Here is a 10006-nt window from a genome sequence, read left to right on the forward strand (position 1 = left end):
GGGACAATTTGGACAATAAGTTGTTGTTTTCTTCAAATTCTTTTGTGCCTTTGTTCGGTCCATTCGACGTCTTTTATTTGCATAACAGAGTTTGCATGCGCGTCTAATGCTTCTTCCGAAATCATTTTTCCGAACGGCGATATTATGCTGACTCCGTCGAAGACAAGGATTTTTTGTATTTTCAGACAACCCTAATAATTTTGCAGCTAATAATAAACCGTCAAAGCGTTTACAACAGAAATTCCCAGAAGGAGCTGAATGCCAAATTTTCGGTATCATTTGATTCTTTTTCCAATTGTGGTGGCATAAGAAACCATTTGGTCGGAATAATCTATACCACACTCGCGGCCTGAAGGAGATTTCTTTGGAAACACGCGAAGCAGTCAACGTGTTAATGCAATTCAAATCTGCTTGGAGCGTACGGAAGATTCGGAAAAGACCAGGACAGGCTCGTAGATTTGTAAAAAAAATGTGCGCTTGCTCGTCCAAACTCTATTACAGACAGATGGCGAAGAAAATGATTGAAGTTAGACAAATTACTGAGGCTGGGCATTCAAATTTTTTGATACGGCATTTTCTCTGGATGGTGGAGAGAGAGAAAGTAAGCAATCGGTGAATACATGTTTTGAAAATGGAGAACCATAGTAGCCACAGAGCCTCAGGTGACCGCATGCGATGTTCAAACGTCCTAAAAACTAACGCAGTTAATAAAATAATAAAGCGCGCCAAGTTAAGGGAAAGGAAAGAAAAAGCACATTGATTTGAGGAAACTGCGCGTCGTTGGGATTTCCTTGCTTAGAAACTATTTCTAACGACTCGAATACTCAAACGATTACTCAAACTATTTCTAAAGACTTGATAGCTTTACGTTCGTATCGTTGCGCTGCTACGTCGATGAGAAAAGAACGACAGATCGAAGAATCCAAAATCTAGACAAATTATTTAGCTTGCCTCAAATACCCTTCTGATGAAAAATGACCGAAATAACTGTACCCTTACCCTATCAGAAATTTAGTAACGATGTGGCAAACTCAAGTGAAGAAGTGGCAAACGATTTAGAAAACGTTACACGAAGCGTGCACATTGACGTTTGAATGTCCATTGCTTTTGACAACGTTGTCAGTTGCTTGTGCACGACTGAAGAATCGTTCGGCGTGGTGTCTCGCGTGTTTCGACTGTGCATATACAATTATGTAGTCGCCAGGAAGCATGTATTTTCCTACCTGTCATCCTTTCATGTCGCGAGCGCGCACGGTCACACACGTGCAACTTCCAATCCCGTGAACTTGTTTCGCGAATACAAGGCACAGGGTATCGTGTTTTTCGCATCTGCAATTTATAATATCGCTTGCTCGCACGAAACACGGGATAAGTTGACGGCGACGCCACCGTCGTTTCCTTCTTGCTTTATACTCTCTTCCTTGACGTATCGCAAATTGGTATTTTATGCGCGTAGTAAAACGGCCGCGATTCGATGAATCTGAATTTATTTTATGCGATTCCGTTACAACCTTCCTTAGCCGTAAAATCCACGCCATGGAACGTCAGCGAAATTATCGACGAGAAGGACTTTTCTAATTTGTTGCGGTGTATTCGTTTTATCTTCCTTTTTTTATTTTTTAACGTTGCTTTGTCTATAAATTAAACAAACTCATCTTTTGTCGAATATTTCTGTTTCAGGTAAGTAATTGAACAATGGACCTGTATACGCACTCGAGATATTTTGCATCGTGTTTAAGAGATTGAAAATCGGATCGGTAATGGGGTAAGTCAAAATATCGATTTTTTTGGTTTGCCAATATATGCAAATTGTATGATAGTTGTATATTGAGGAATATAAAAAAGTTACAGACTTTTCTAATTGTTCCTTTTGTAATTTTTGTATACTAACTTTTATGATCTCAATTGATATCAAAAATTCAAAAAAGTATTGAACTATTGTTATAACTATCGTTAAATTGTATTTCGAAAAATGTTACCAGTGAAGGTAATAAAATATATCCGATATGTGAATAATTTATTATCATAGAATATATTTGCGAAATTTCATACATTATCATTATCCGTATTAAGTGCTATGAATTATAATTTTATTACGTTCCATTAAACCACTCTACTCTTATTAATATAAAGAAGCAAGAATTAAAGAAAAAACTTTCGGCATATCGATGAAATCATTCGTAATTTAACCTCGTAAAATTCCAGTTTCAATGCACTGAGATTATTTTCGATTGATTGATTCAAGATCATTAAAATGATACTATAACTGGAGCAAGTCTAGAGAAAAAAAAATAAAACGACATTTAATTCTATTTTATAATGATATACCGTGTGTCTCCGAAATCGCGATAGCGGTCGAGTGGCGATTGTATATGCAAAAATAAATCGAAAAAAAAGAATAACATTTCTTCGCTTAAAGCTTCGTTCTCGAAAAAAAGATGAGTTTGAACTGATCTTTGACATCTCCTCGCACTTTTATTGATATTTATAAACGTGGACAATGTCACGATTTCCTTCCTATCGTTACTGGTTTACATTATTTCTACAGTGTCTGCAAATGGTTTCATAATTAAGAACAAGAGTATTATTTTTTAAAAATCATTTTGCGTTGCTGTATACATAGCTCTGCCCGTCTAATTAAATTATCATCAACACGAGCAGAAAGAGAAGTCGGGTACTACAAAATTTACAATTAGCACATGAGCACCCGATCTTCGAACTCATTTTTTCCGAAAGCGAAGCCTTAAATGAAAAAATGTTATTCTTTATTATCGACTTACTTTTGCTTTCAGAATTATTATCCGACGGCTTGTACCATAATTTCGGAGGCACCGAATCCAATCATTCAAATTTCATTCTCATAATATACATCCTTATCGAATAATTCCATAAGTAATGTCATTTCTTCTTACCTTTTTGCTTTTGAAATCTCCTTCACGGTAGAAAATTCTTTCTTTTGTATCGACGATCTTCTGAGAACATCGAAACTTCCTTTGTTGAACTATCGAAATAGGCTGGAACATCGTACCGATTTATTTACGTGCCAGTTCCGCGTATAAATTTTTATTATGTGAAAGTTTATTAAGAAAAAAGTGTATTAAAATTTAATAGGAATCTTCTGTTCAGACAAGCTTGCAAGCAAACAAGCAACGTCGACAATAGCAATACCGCCGATAGGTTACCGAGTCAGTTTTTCGACATTTGCTCCATCGCAACGTAATAAAGGCATTACGGATAGTGTCGGAATTTATCAAGAAAATGGGAAAAACGAAATCGTTGTTTCGCGCACACACGCCAGCTGGCAGGTCGCGCAACTCGCGAAAATTTTCCCGTAAGTTAAAGGGAAAAATTTGTCAACGAAGCGGGAACGTCTCGTAACCCCAGCCCTTTCCTCGCCCTCTTTCTTCCGATAGGACTTCATTATTGAGTTTCGTTTCGAGACGTTGAAAACAAAAGAAATGAGACGCGATTTCGCCCTTTGCGACCGATGACGTGCCGCTCCTTTGTTCCGAGAAATTTTGTAACAAGTGCTCGCGACTAACCTTTCCTTCGAGGCAGCAGGGATGTCCTTATCTGGTTTCTTTGAGATTCTAGAGTCCTTGCATGCCCTGCCGCGCCATCAACAACGCCGACCTTCGTATAATACGAAGAGAAATGATTAATGAGCGTTGGCTTGGACCGTTGAAGAAACGCGTTTGTAGTCTGCTGCGCAACATCTTTCTTTTTTTTTTTCATCGGTCTGCTGCGTAATTTTGTTTGAAAATATATTTTCGTCATTAATAACGATCTTCTAAAATCGTTTATTCTGTGTTGTGAGCTTGTTTAATGGAGCCGATATTCACTGAGTACGCGGAATTTGAGTCAACTTGCTGGTCGATACATGGTATGTACAGGATGTGTCAAAAGTCATGGTTCGAGTGCAAAAGTAAGTCGAAAAAAGAGATTGACATTGTTGTATTTAAGGCTTCGTTTTTGAGAAAAATAAGTTTGAAAAGACACCAGGTAGCCGTGTGTTAGCTGGAAATTTCGAATTATGAAACCTCTGTTTCGGTATTTTTAAACGCGGACAATGTCACGATTTGTTTGTTGTCATTGTCGCGATCTTATCTTCGTGATATCGATTATTACTTTCCTTTACTGTGCATTTAATTTGGATAGTTTCATAAAATAAAATAAGATTCGCTTTTATTTTTTCTTTTCAAGAATCATTTTATTAATCATGTATGTATATACACCCCCGTTTATACGTATCCTAAAATTTTATATAAAACATGATAATTAACCTAAATTAGGAAGGAAAATATTAATCGATCAAAACGTTGCGTTCATGCAAAATACCAAAGTATCGTGAAAATTTATGTCAACTATTTGTATTTATAACAGCCGCCAATTCGTTAAAAAAACTTTATGTGACTTAACTCTCACAAAACTCTCTCTCTCAAAACAAGTTTCTATATCTAAAACCTGGAATCAAATAACAACGTGTAGATAAAAAATTTAATAGTACTATTATACCAATTGCGTAATTAGATTAATATGATTTTTAATTAATATAATTTTATATTATGAAAATTATTTATATACCAAAGCAATTATAAATATTATAATATATATAAGATATTGTATATATTACTTAATATTTTATTATATTATATATATAATATAATATACAATATACAATAATATTACAATATTCTATATGTATAATGAAGCAATTGATTGAAAATAAGAAAACCTACTAGAGACAGATTCTATCTAACAATAAGATTTTATAATCTCAATCGAAAATACCAAATGAGAGAATAGTGTAGAATAGTTTTTACAGTTTCCTGATAATATTTAAATAATTATCTCATTTACCCTATTTTCCGCGAATCTACAAATAATTATGCGCGAGGGTGTACATCTTAATCGTAAATGAATACATTTTACCGATGAATGCAATTTGCTAGAAATAGTAGACATTCTGAGATAGCCTGAGGTTTGGCCATACTTTCGGTAAATTCTTAAATACTTCCGAAGCAAAAAGGAGACCAAACTTACCGTTGTTCGTGCTTCATACATATGGTCGCAATTTAACTCGTTTAACGCTTTAGATTTTTGCGAGAAAGTTGAAAGATCGATGGAGAAACAATGCTGAATTGTTGGTAGTGTAAGGCTGGCTGGCTGAGCTATTCCAAATACCGTACATGCGCACCTATAATTTGTTCATAACACTGGCCATAGTTGGCATTCCGTAGTATGAATTCCGTCGCTTGCAAACTTCAAAATGTTTGAACAATTTCTGTCAGTCTAACGCTTCGTTAAATTAAAGCCGGCTCAAAGCGTTAAAGGGGGCAAAATAATTTCGCTCTGATAAACGAACGAGGTGAATTAAATTCAAATTAAACGATCATAAATGACGAGATAAAAGAAGGCTTTGTTACGTGTTTTACGGCGCTTTGAAACGGCGCTCTTTAATTGCGCTTTTAACGATTCGTATACGATCGACGTTTATTCTTCAAATATGAAATACGTACAGGCGTACAAAACGGACTAACGTTCGTTCAAGACCTGATTGTCAGTGACCGAGGTACGTGAACACACACGCGAAGTAACATCTTTGTTTTACGTGATTCATCGCGTATATAGGGTCTTACTTAGTAAATTGTATGACAACGTGCCTGCAGCTATTCAACTATATTTCACCGAGTACTTGTTAAACTGTTATCAAAACGTATGCAACTTTCCCGCGATCATTACATTTACTCTATAACTATGTACTCGTATCACGTAAAGGGAACCTTTGTGCGATACCGTGTTCCAGTAAAACCGGATATTATGCGCATCTGCATAACCGAAGAGTGCTTGTAGAAACACAGTAAGTGGCAAAATGAAAAAATATTGTCTTTCTATGAGAAAAACGTTTTGCTTGCCAATGTGCCTACCGTAGTACAGAATCTAAGCGCAATTTCATTTTCTAAAGAATTATTAACAATGCTAGAAGACATAGAAGGAAATATAAGCAGCAATAAACGTCAGTTAATTATTTTTTAACTTTTGTCTGTCACATCTATCCACAGAGCATTGAGTTTTCTTACGGGCTCTTTCTACAGATGTACTTTTCTTTTCAATGAATTTTAACTACACTAATGCATAAGTTTTCTCTTCCTTTTGAAAAGTTTTTTCTTGCCAATTACAGCGTTTCCTATCCGCATTCTTCGACCGAAGATTTCTTGTAGGCAACGCTGTAAACGCCAAAAATCGAATTTTTTTAGCAAAGAGAAAAAGTTTCTCCAAAAATTATTTTCGAAATATGATTTGATTTGTTTTGATTATTATATAAGATCTTGAGCGTACGATAATCCAAATGCATCGTAAAAATTTCCTATTTGTTGCATTAATATAGTCGAGATTCACCAGAAAGAGAACTGTGTTTGTAGAAAAGCTTGCATGTATCAGCTCTTGGTTGTAGTGAAAGCCGAATATGCCATTCATTTAAATTCGCAAGTACTGTAAATACCAATCCTGTTTGTACCTAGGTAGCTTATATAAAAACAAAAAATATGTTTTTTTTCAAGGTGTTCTTTTCATTTTTGTTACAAATGTGTATTTTATAATATTCTTGTAAAGAGAGTGAGAATTGTTATAAAATTTGCTGATGTTTAGTGTGGAGCGTGTCTATTGCTTAATGGTATTTACATTGTTTTATACGGAGACAATGTTGGGCTATAAATAACTATTTATAAATGGAAATTGTTTTCAAATTTTATACCATAGTATTCCTGCATAGTATATATTGGCATGCAGGACATTGTACGATCAGAAACAACATTTGTTTTTCACAACAGCATTTTTGCACTCACGGTGTTATCTGTAAGAAATTAATTTATTAAAATAAAACCGACGTTCATTTTGCAATTACTTTTTACTTTATTAAAGTGTTTGCCGATAGAGAATCACAAAACACGTAAGTATACTACAATGAATTATTCAATTTCTTGTATTTTCAAATGTGTTATACAATGTCTTGGTAAGCAATAGGTAAGTTACGCAAAGGAATATTTAAATGTCTTGTGTAACACACTTAACATATTCGTAAAAGGTTTCTAAAAGTGCAAATACTTCCGTGAACCACGATACATTCTACTAGTCATGAAAAGCTTCATGCTCATTTAGTAATAAATAAAAGTGCATTTAGTTACAATTTGGTTCAACTTGAAAATTACCTGTAACGTTAAATGTATCTGAGAATAGTTACCAACTTTTCGTCGTGCAATTTCCTATTTTAAAAATGTACGAATACATTAAATACAGCAGGTACGAAACATTCAAATTGTGAAAATGACGCAGTCGAAAGTGAGAAAAGCTTTGTTAACCAGTTAACTGTGGAATTTAGCTTTAAAAACGCCTATTATAAATTTTGCGAAAAAAGTGAAGCAAAACGAGGAAGAATTACATTTCTATTCGATAAAAAATTAACAATTTATTATTAAAAAAGGTATTATTATTGAAAACTTAATACAATAAAGTAAAGCGGAGAAAGCAATTGGGGAATAGCCGATATACGCAATAAAATACACAAATGGGGATGCATTGTGGAAAATAATCAATCATTTATAAAAAGCAATAAATTATACAGAGCATAACCGATATACCAAAGAGAATAATCAAATAATCAAACTTTTTTTTATAAAATTAAAACATAATAATTTTACTGCAAGTATAAAGGTAACATACCACTAAATGTTATTTATATTACTTTCGACTAAAATTTTGAGTTTTTATAGAAAATGCTAGTTCTTTATTTTACGCGACGAGTATTGTCATCCGCATTGACGTGCATACGCAGTCAACTGGTTAAATGTAATGTTGGGTTGAATTAAAATAGTCGACACAGAAGAAACAACATTTGCATTGATCGAGCAACATAAATTGAATTTTTGATAAAATGTTTCCTTATTAATATTAATGATATTAATTCTAGGATAAATAATAGAATTTGTTACCCTACTTGAAAGAATGACAAGATACGATTGATTGAAGTTCTTATGTGTTGCGAATGCGATGTGAGTAGCATGAATGGCAGGGCGAAAGAAAGAGATATTTTGTGAAATTCGGAGGATTTTTCTGAACAGCAACGGAAAGACGATACGTAGCTACAGTTGTAGCTTGGATACCTTGTATTCTCGTAACTTTATTTTTGCCAGTTCTTCTCAACGGATATAATATCGTGCTCACAAAACAAGTATTTGCTGGAAATTTTTCCATGTTTTCGTTAAATAAATAATGTTATTTCTCGGCTGTTTGACAAAAAATAGTACACAAGTAAAAATGTCAAAAGCGACATCACCGGATAAAATATTCATATTGAAATTCTGTATTCGCGTCTGTAACCGTACGATTTGCATAAAAATTCACGATCGAAAGATTAAATCGAACAAGAATTTTTCAAAGTGTTGACAATGCGTCTTATCAGCTTTCTTTATTTAATTTACCTAATTCTAATGTCATAATATTTATGAACCGGAGTGTACGCTTCCTGCTGGAAAGATCACCATAGCGTAATAATCTTTTTAAAAGTTAGCCTGTAAAGTATCACGTGTCCTGTTAGTCCCGGCAAGTTGAAAGATTCAGAATTCCGTGAGTTTTTAACAGCTTGCAGAAGATACAACTTTCCAACGATATTCTCAACTTTCTCGAACTTGTCAGAACGAAATCATTCCACGGGTATAAATATACGCGTCAATAGTCCTTCTGCGTCGTATTTGCATGGAATATCCCCGGATGGAAACATGGATATACACATTTACGGCGCACATCGTGGTACATAGAGTGCGACACGGGTAAACAGAAACTCGGTAAATAAATACACATGGTGCTTGGGCGCTAGATTCGATGGTTATCGCTTGGAATAGTCGCGAAACTTTCAGCATGGTCCTTTTGAGAAAACGGGCACGGTCGTTTTGCCGAATAATGCAATGCACTCCGAATAATGCCACGCAATGGTAAAACGGCGAAAATGGAAACTTCAGTTCGGGGCGAATGAGAAAAGCGCGAGGACAAGCAGAAACAGGAAAAGTGAACAAGAGAGTTGCCGCCCTCTGTAAACGTCTCTAGCTGCCTCGATTTTTCCAGATCGAGTGCACGTCGTACTTTTACAGGTGTCACGGGAGACACCGAACATCGTCATTGCTTTTTCTAGTTGGACGAGAATGCAGCTACAAAGCATACAAATGCTATGGTACATTAATTTCTTCGCTGTAGTTTGATTTATTTCGAAAAGGAACAGTACTGTCCGTTTTGAGAAAATAACACTAAAGTGATACTAAAATGTTTATATAATTATATATAATAATATTATACATAATTATCATTTATGCAATAATACAAATGTTATGGCACATTAATTTCTTCCCTGTGGTTTGATTTATTTCAAAAAGAAACAATACCGCGCATTTTGGAAAAGTAATATTAAAGTGACACAAAAATATTTATACAATTATGTATAATAATTTTAAATTACGGGTCTCGTAGAGATAGATATACTACATACAGATTTCAAAAATTAGAAAGCCTAGAAAAAAATAATTTTGTGCATAAATTCTTTAGATGAAATGATTAATTTAAGATGCAAAATGGTTAAAATTAATGCTATGGTTTTTGAGATATTTCATTTCGAAGTTCGAAATCCGTCAAATTGGCGGGTCCCGTAAACCTAGTGTTAATGACAAGCAAATTCGACTAATCCTGTACTAACGTTACCCTTTGATGTACGTATCGGATGGAATCGATTGATATCGTATGTGGTTTAAGCGAATTTCCTTAATTTCGAGAGATTGACACGTGAGACAGGATCATCATCTATCCCAGATAAAGTCAAGGTCGAGTTCGCTACGAAATCTGTCTCGTCAAGTAACTGGTATGGCACGAAAGTAGAACGATTCATCAAGTTTTTTTTTTCTTAAGGACGATAGAGGAAAGCAAGCGCAGAATTGGAGACTTTGCGCAACAAGTATACTATTTG

The 10006-nt window shown here is 34.6% G+C and overlaps 1 long non-coding RNA gene across 1 annotated transcript in view; it reads right to left on the minus strand.

Annotated features, from left to right (window-relative positions):
- Positions 1-9712, minus strand: part of LOC117151438 — a 14644-nt gene extending 4932 nt beyond the window's left edge. Inside the window, exon 1 of the long non-coding RNA XR_004461365.1 lies at positions 9506-9712. This is a non-coding gene — a long non-coding RNA (uncharacterized LOC117151438). The remainder of the gene's footprint in view (positions 1-9505) is intronic.
- Between the last annotated feature and the right edge of the window lie 294 nt (positions 9713-10006).

This window comes from Bombus impatiens, unplaced genomic scaffold, assembly GCF_000188095.3.
Source record: "Bombus impatiens unplaced genomic scaffold, BIMP_2.2 scf_0211, whole genome shotgun sequence".
Lineage (NCBI taxonomy): Eukaryota > Metazoa > Arthropoda > Insecta > Hymenoptera > Apidae > Bombus > Bombus impatiens.